Source organism: Petromyzon marinus, chromosome 39 (genome assembly GCF_048934315.1).
Source record: "Petromyzon marinus isolate PM22_M1 ecotype Great Lakes invasive population chromosome 39, UKy_Petmar_22M1.pri1.0, whole genome shotgun sequence".
In the NCBI taxonomy this organism is placed as follows: Eukaryota; Metazoa; Chordata; class Hyperoartia; order Petromyzontiformes; family Petromyzontidae; genus Petromyzon; species Petromyzon marinus.
The window spans coordinates 12,717,249-12,726,115 of NC_133705.1; the positions used below are offsets into that span (position 1 = coordinate 12,717,249).

At 43.2% G+C, this 8,867-nt stretch overlaps 1 long non-coding RNA gene across 1 annotated transcript; it reads right to left on the minus strand.

Annotated features, from left to right (window-relative positions):
• Window positions 1–1,324: 1,324 nt before the first annotated feature.
• Window positions 1,325–6,365, minus strand: LOC116950583 (uncharacterized). The gene is made up of 2 exons (XR_004404045.2): window positions 5,558–6,365; window positions 1,325–4,875 (listed from the first exon to the last, which is right to left on the minus strand). It is a non-coding gene; the product is annotated as an uncharacterized LOC116950583 (long non-coding RNA).
• Window positions 6,366–8,867: the final 2,502 nt, after the last annotated feature.

Below are 8,867 nucleotides of genomic sequence, written 5' to 3' on the forward strand. Positions count from 1 at the left end.
ATTATTATTTCAGCTCTTCATCTCTCTTCTAACATAGCACCATTTCGTGAAATGTTTGCATCGCACATACAGTACGGACCGTATACCTGTACTCTTCAATAATGCACTGTTCACAACAATTGTGGTAAAGTATTTCCAGTTTGTGATTACTTCTTGAGAGTAATTTATCACGTGGGAAATGATAACCGAGGTGGTCATGGGGTGGCAGCACAGCAATTGATTATTTAATCTATTTTTTTTTAAATCTAGATTGAAAACTCATTTCTTTGAAACAGTTTTTTTTTTAGTTTAGTTTGTTGTCCAAGCCTCGTACCTCCGATTAGCATGGTTGGTTATGTACGGTGCGAAAGAAGTTCTACATACATGTGTAGTGGCATAGAACAGTAATCTAGCAGCATGGTGCTGGCGGCTGGTAGGGAAGGCAATCTGCGGCCTTTGGCAGCCCTGAAGTCTGGCAGGCCACGTGATACACCAGAGAGGGATCTAGGGGAAAGGTCACAGAGGGGGCACACCAAGAACCCGCTGGTAGGTTCTAGAAAGGGGGCGTGGCCGGGGGCGGAGCCAGGCCACGCTGACAGTATAAGAGGGGGCCCCTGTAGGGGACCTCGGGGCTGTTGATTCTAAGCGGGATAACCCATCGTGCTGCTCAAGTCCATCGTCGTCTTCGTCACCATTCTTCTCTTAGTCGCCGCAGTCGTCGTCGCTTGATCTTACGCTGTCTTACAGTCGTTGGCTGTATCGGTGGGCGCCATCGGTGTTAGACGGCTAGTGTTGTGTTTAGACTGGGGTGTGTGTAGTCTAGGCGACTGTAGGGTGTGTGAAGGGAGATTGTGAGTATAATAAAAGAAGTGCCTCCAACTCTTAGTGTCTCCGAGTTAGTCACTGCACATACATGCGGAGCGTCAAGTGTTACCTCCTGGTATGCATGGGCAATTCTATGGGATTTCTGGCTTCCTTCCTTATGTCAAACACTCCATTAATGAAATAGGCCCAACATTCCAATGCAGGACCCTTCTTAAAATAGACTCATGAGACTCGGTGAGGCTTTCCTGGGTATTTTAAGAAACATTATTATAACATAAGTATTATCCTCGATACGTACGTATACACATACATGCGTGAGGCTAAATAGAGAATTGACTCACTGGTCATTGGCCTGTAATGTAACTTGTTTACGTAATTTTGTATTCTGTTTGTGAAGTGCTAAGTGTTCCATAAATTTCAGAAATTCACGCATACATTTTGACAAGTGTTTCGTGTTGTCACCAATAAAACAATAAGCTTTCATAGAAAATTACTGAATATGCATGAAGACTAGAATGCATTTTTGTGGAGAAAATTTATTCCTATGTAGACCCAGCCATCTCCGTGATTTTTGGGCCACTCTATCAAACTGCATTTTTATTAAACTTTGACACCTATGATGTATATGAACATGATAGCTTTGGATGTAAAGTAACTTTACAAACTGTAACGTCAATATTCGATTATATATATTTGTTTTGCACTTGCACCCAGAAATCTAATTACCTTTGACTAAAGGTGGCATTACAGGTACCGCTAGTTCTCGTTTTACAAGGGGGTTGTGCTCGTGAAAAAAACGTCGCGGAATTCCAAATCGTGTCAATGAAACACAATTCTCCCGTTAAAAATAAAGGAAGTGGTTGGGGTTAGAGAGAGAGGGAGCATGCTAATTGATCTTCATTATTCCGTCTACATATTCCACTGGTTACGGTAACATTATATTTACAATACTACCAGACATGTATTACAGATATTAGCAGCCTCAGCCTATTTAAATTTCTATTTTTTTTAATAAAGTAAAACAAAAATATGTTTTTTTTTATTACACGTTCATCCAACATATCGCTAGGCAAATGCGTGCACGAGACAAAGTTCACGCGGACAAGATCTTAAAAATGGCGCGCGAGAAGGAGCTGCTGCTGCTGCCCGCGTTTGTAGTTGTCAGTGCTGCTGCTGTTGCTGCTGCACCTCAGACAGCACCGCAACTGAACTCTGCTGCCCCGACTAACGGTTAATCACGGCGCTATTTCATTCGTTAACATTTCATGCGGGGGGGACCGTGTCCCAGGACGTCCTTTGCAGAGAAAGAGAGAGAGAGCCAGCCTTTTTGACAGCTCAATTCGGGCAGCTCGAACCAGGTTATTAGAGGGAGGAGAAAATATTTTGTGTACTTCTTTCCTGACACCGCAGTGCTAAGCATTTGTATGCGATGACGTTGGGCGCACGTGGCAGAATTGTTAACATTGATAAACTTGCATCTCTTGTTGAGCGTGCAATTATGTACACGTAAATGCAAATGTCACATCAATCTGTAGTGGCGATTAGATCTGCATGTTTTTGCCATTTTTGCGACTTTTGAACAACAGAAAGCTTCCTTCTAGACCCACCATCCCCAAAAGGAACTGATGTGCTTTGAGCTGTCGACTTGCGGAGAGAGTTCACAATTTGAAATGAGCTGAAGTCAAAATGAGCAATAGAACAGGGGATTTGGCAATTGGCATTACAGAGATACGTTTTAAACACACCCTTTAAACACAACGCGTGCAGTCTAACAGTACGAATAATGAGTCCACCTCAAAATGTATCAGCGAGGAGGTGGGCTTCACGTATGGCACAAGGACCTTATCAACAAACTACATTATCTCATGAAGGCAGCTGTTTGTTAGACTAGATTAGCGCAATATAATCAACAGACGGTATGCTGTCGTGGTGTGACGGTGAGCCCACAGAACAATCCGTAGGTCACCGGTTCGATTACCCGGCATGGCAGTTGAAACAACGGGCACATTGTATGACTCCCCAATGCCTCCTCTGTCCACCCAGCAGAATAAACGGGTACAACTCAGTCGATTGTTAGGTCGAGTGCGGTGGGGTAAAGTGTGGGTACTTCCAGCTCTTTCAAGGTGTCTGGCCAGCATTTGAAGAGGAGACCAAATCTCATCTCGAGGTGGCTCTCGAGAGCTTCGTCAACTTGGAGGCCCTTCCACCAGTAGTGGCTTGAGCGATCATTTGTATAGTTGCACCACTTAATTTCCAAACAGTTGAATTTTTGTTTTAATTGAACGATTTGCATTTGCTGATATCCACATTGGTTTCTACCTGCCAACATTTTCCATGGAATATTCATGTAGGATGACAATAGTTTTGTGAATGACAATAATTTGAATGTGGTACATTTTTCTAATTTTAATACTGTTATAACATCAACAAGATTCAACAATTTCTTAGAGCGCTGAACATTGAAATAAGTAACTGTATACATGCCACGAAACACATGTAACGCGGGAATTATAATTGCAATTTAAACACAGAAATATAATGAGGCTTATGACATCAATCGGACCAATTTGCTTGAAAAATTACAAGGCCATGAGGAAAAAAAAACTCGACTCGCAGCAAACCGTACATTCTTTCTCTCCCGTAGCTAACACCTCCAGAATCACAGTCACAGCATCACATTCATTGTGCCGTCCTTATTTTCCAAATTGATGGAATTCACACTTTCTACCTCGCAGTATATATTATTACAGATGAACCACGGAGTCGTTTAAGCGCCGAGAAATTCCATGTCAAAAGTAATGCGCACAAGGAAAATTGTGGCTGCGGTGATTTGATTTTGGTGCACGACGCAACCCGCATTTCACGTGTATAACAGACGAGAAACGTAACAGACGAGAGTCGTCTGTTACGTTTCTCGAGAGAAGAAGAAGAAGAAGAAAAAAAAGGAGCGGCTTTGTGTATCTCACATCCTCCCGTGCATAATGGGGCAAGCGAGCAAAACGCTGCCACCTCACAGAACCTTTTGAATTGTGCAATGCAGGAGACCTTACTTGACACCGGGGCAGAGTCTTAGGATTTGGTAAGAAATTCTCCCAGCTCAGAGTTAACTAAAGGCTCAGTCATGCAAGGGACATTGAGAGCAAAGCCCTTTTTTATATGATTCATGCCATCCCCTAACGTTGGCTCTGCTCAAACGAAAGGATGCAACGCTGTAATGTTTGTGCGTGTCAGCTTTTGAGCAACACGTAAGTATGAACCAAGCCAAAACGCGCGCAAATTAAGACTGTCTGTAAAAAAATATATATACGAAGACAATTTAAGCTCTTGTTACGTGGTGAAAAATAAATAAATTACCCACTTATCTATCTATCTGCATGTCATTCCAATGGAATGAGAAGCTCGAATACGAACAATGGTCCAAATTGTGTGTGCATCTGACCGATGGGAAAACAAAACAATTTTCATCAACAAGAAATGCAAATGACGGTGTCAATAGAGTCCTTCCCGTGAGCAGTCTCTCGCTGCAGGGATGAAGTCTGTATGCCGGGCATTGAGTCGTGTAAATGGATATTGGTCAATCAAAGGAGTATTTTCATGTTTCCATGCACGTGTTTAAGGTTTAAATTTCCACAGGGAACGTTGTGTCACCGCACCGTTTGAAGTTGTAATTTATCTGCATTCCTCAATCTTAACTTTTAATACATTCATAATTAACATTTTGCAAGGGTGGTTAAGGTTATGAATCGATAATATCGGTACTTTGGCGTGACACGATACCTCTGTGATAAATTGTCTTTCCTATAGAAAGGAAGGAAATTCCGAAACATTGTAACGAGTCGAGGAGGTTTTCATCCAGCAGTAGAATGATCATGGCTGCTGCAGGATAAATGTAAAAACAATTGTCCATTATTTTTTTAAACTTAACTTTGTTGTAGCCAATGATCTCATTTTACATGTTGTCTAAATCCGCCATGAGCTGAACTTGTAGGTGATGTCCGTCACGTATGTACAGTATGTATGTTCAACTTCTTCCGCAGCAGACAGCACGATGTAGCACTGCTGCAGATATGACTGTGGAAATGGAGAAATCAGACAATGACAACTGGCTCAGTGATAAGTATGTTGACTGAGAGGCTATCTTTAGACGTGAAACTTTCGTGACAGCAGGAATCGATATTCTTGGTTCTCTCGGTGTTCTTCAGGTGGAGAGAGCTTGCCCCCTTCTTCTCTCTACACCTGAAGGAGACCGCACGTGTTGCGATCGAAACGTCGTGGGTTTTTTTGCTTTACATTTAGATTTTTATTCTTAGCTCTTTCGGTAAAGTCACGTTGAAGGGAAACAATAAAACAATAAAATATATTATATATGGTTTCCCTTCAACGTGACTTTACCGAAAGAGCTAAGAATATGAATTACTGCAGTCACGAAAGCTTTAAATAAAAAATTAGATTTTTGTTTTCTATCTACCTGACTTTACCGAAAGAACCAAGAATATGAGAGGCTATCCTTGAAATGATACTCATCCGGGGACATATGAAGCAATTGGCGGGACCCCGGGGTTACCATCACTGCCCCGGGGGTGGGAAAAACCGTGTAGCGACACGAGCCTTGTTAAGGCCTTACCGACAACAAAACTAGTGGTCAATCGATTGGCCTCGTCGTCAGCTACTCGGGGACACTAAGTTTCGTAAAAAGTTGAAAAATTACACAAACACGTTAAATTCACTGCCTGGGGAGGGCGGTGGGGCTCACCTTGGCAAAGAAGCCGAGGATCGACGGCTGACCGGAGGGCGGCTGCGGCGGACGCCCCCCGGGGCTCGCGTTTGGCCGGTGGGGTGGCGCCCATCGTGTCGATCGCAGCCTGCTGCTGCTGCTGGCGCTTGTTGGTGCGAGTCTGGGCGGGCGGCGCGTTGCTGTCGGGATCACGAGTGGGGCGGACTGAAAAATAATAATAATTATTGACCTGATTGTTGCGGGACCCCGGGGTCCCGCCAAAATGATTCACATATATTTTAAAAAGCTTGTTCTCTTTGCTAAAATGATTAAGGTACAGCCCTGAAAGTGTTTGCTCACGCCTCTGCTGCCAGAAGGGCCCCCACTCGAGAGGTAGCTCCACAGACCCTCTCTCGAGGATACTTGGCCTACTCTTCCACGCTGGCTAGACGTCTTGGAAGCAATAGAACTATCCGCACTTTACCCCACTACTCACGACCTGCTGATTGACGGCGGTGTAACCATCTCTACTGCTGCGTGGACAGAGGGCCCAAGGAAACTGACACCATTGTTTTCACTGCCACGCCGAGAGATCGAATCGGCAACCTTTCGATTGTGGGACCTACCTTGCCAATATCAAAATATAAGATTAGGTTTCACCCTTTCTGGCAATAAAACAGGTGTTCAAATGTTAAAACACCAAACAGAAAACGTTTGCAAGGAATTGTGCCTGCATTAACCACATATACTAGTGGCGAACATGCAAAAAAAACATGCTCTGATAGTATACGCATTTCACTCCAGCGCTGTCCTACCAGACAGTCTCGTCCCTTCGCCTGATGAAGGCCGCTTGTGTTGTGGCCGAAACGTCGTGAGAATATTATTGTGTTATTTTATTTTATCAATTTATTATTTTATTCTCATTCAACGTGACTTCACCGAAAGAACCAAAGAAGGAGTATACGCATCGTCTTTAAAACTGATTAGTCCACGCCAGAGACAGCTTTCTTTAGGGCCTAGTCTCAAACAGTATTAGACCATTTTTTTTGTCATGTATCAATATCAGAGCGTGCCTATTTTGTACTGAACTATAATTTCAAAAGTTAGTCATTTTGCTTTACTTCTCTATTGCTTGCTAATACGATATATTACCGGAATATAACACCAGGGGTTGTGCATTATAATTATCCAGTGATCGTGTTGCATTGCGCAACACTTTACAGCGCGTGAATATTTTAGTGGCGTTTTTTTTTTTGCTGCTGCTCTAACATCTCAATCCGTGCAGTTTCTCGCCTAAGTGTCACTAATTTTAACGGGAGGTATTTCCAATAGAATTTTCATGTACGACGATGTGTTTAACGGTTTGTGTGATGTCAGTTCGGTCTAATGTCAGACGTTTCACTCCACTTGCGTGCTGAAGAAGCTTCTAGCATAACTGCGAATTTATTTTTCGTAGTTCTATTACAAAACCTATAAAACCAAATCTCTACAAAAAGCACTTCACAGCTTGCCACTACCAATGCCTAGGACTCTATAACTGACAAATGAATCCCTCATATAAGATATTTTTTTTAATTCAAGTTAAAATGCCTAATGCTGCACATGAGCGTGATCAGTACACGTGTGTTTGAGTGCCAGTGGGTCGCTGTAATCCTGCATGTTGTCGATACCGTGTGCCCGTGTTGCGTGTGCACATTTATTTACACGGTCGAATTCACCCTAACAAAATGACGACCCTCCAAATATACTGGCTTGCCAGCAATTATTTTGGAAGATGATCAAACGGCGCGTGGTTACGGTTGCTATCTCTGCGTCAGAGTAAAACGGGGACACATCACGGGAATAAGAGTATCTCAGAGTTTCCCGAAGAGCAGAGAGCTACGTGTGACTGACACAAATGCCGGAACATTTAATGTTTAATGTTCCGGAAAGACTTACAGATTTTCCAGCACGGCTACCGCAACATGAGGGTGATCCTGAGAAAACCAGGACGTGTGGCAACCTCCCTTGTATTGGGTGTCAGTGAAAATAAACACGCAGAGGAAGAGGCAGTTGTTGCCCTCAAGAGTAAGTAAAACACAAACTTTAGAGTCAAGTTTCTTTCACGGGGGATAATTGGCAAAATTAGCAGCTGAGAGGGGTCTCTGACACGAGAGAAAGGGAGTTTATTGCCTCGCGTATCATTTTATGAGAGTCTCAGGTACCTGAGTATTCTTATTTTTCTTAAAATTACCTTGGGCACCTGGTTTTCATGGCCTGAATAAGTGACGCATGCGTACTGCGTGTTGGGGCAAATCAGACAACAAGTTCTTAAGATACCGCGCGCATAAACAAACTCGCAAAATAAACAGATGCTGAAAAGCATTTTTTTACGGATTAAATTAAAACCTTGGCTTCGAAAAACAAAGGGGAAATGCAATATTTGCAAACAAAAAAACACTTGCAGTTTTAAAAGAGCACACAAGTCAATTCGTCTATTGTGTTTACTGGGAGTGTCATGCTCTTAATGTCTTGCAAATTGGCGTCGGATTTTCCTGAGCCATACCTTGATGTGACATCCGTACTCTGCATATTTCTGTCCCTTGCCAATGGGGGTTTAACATGTGTAAGTCTTTCAACTCTTCCACAAGCACAGCAAGTGATTGATATTTTGATAAATTCCTACTGTGCTTGTGCAATGAATTTTTTTTTGCCAGTGTTCAGATACTGCTCATAAAACCGTATAACAGTAAATTATACAAATGGATACACCCCCCCCCCCCCCCTCATAGTTAATCACATGTGGCGGTGTAAAGTGTGGGTTACTCCCACATCTTCCAAGATATCTGGCCAGTATGGAAGAGCAGGCCAAACCCCGCCCCCCCCCCCAGCCCCATAGGGGTTATCTAAAGCCCCCTCTAGTGGATGCCCTTCCGCTAGCAGAGGCGTTGGCAAGCAATGGCAGGGCTGAAACTTTGACCAGGCCCAAACGTTACACCAATTTTACAGTGGGTTTTCAAGACTTCACGCTTTAAAATATTGACGACGAGATTGTCACAATCCACGGCCCGGTCCATCATATTAGCTATGTGCTGACGTTTTGTAATATTTGAGACACATTTAGTGTGATTTTTTTTTGCTTCACTGAGTAGAATATGAGCTCACACGCAACGAATGGGAGTTTTGTTCCAGGATACAGCTTTGCCGCGGCGTTAAACATCGTCGCTTTACATTACCGCTTTTGTTTGCAAATAATCAGTCTTGAGGCCCATGTTGTAACTGAACATCTACGGCGCCACACAATTTAATTACCAAGACCCACCGAAGTGAACAGTCACGGTTTCGCGTACAGAGTCACCGACGTGGGTAT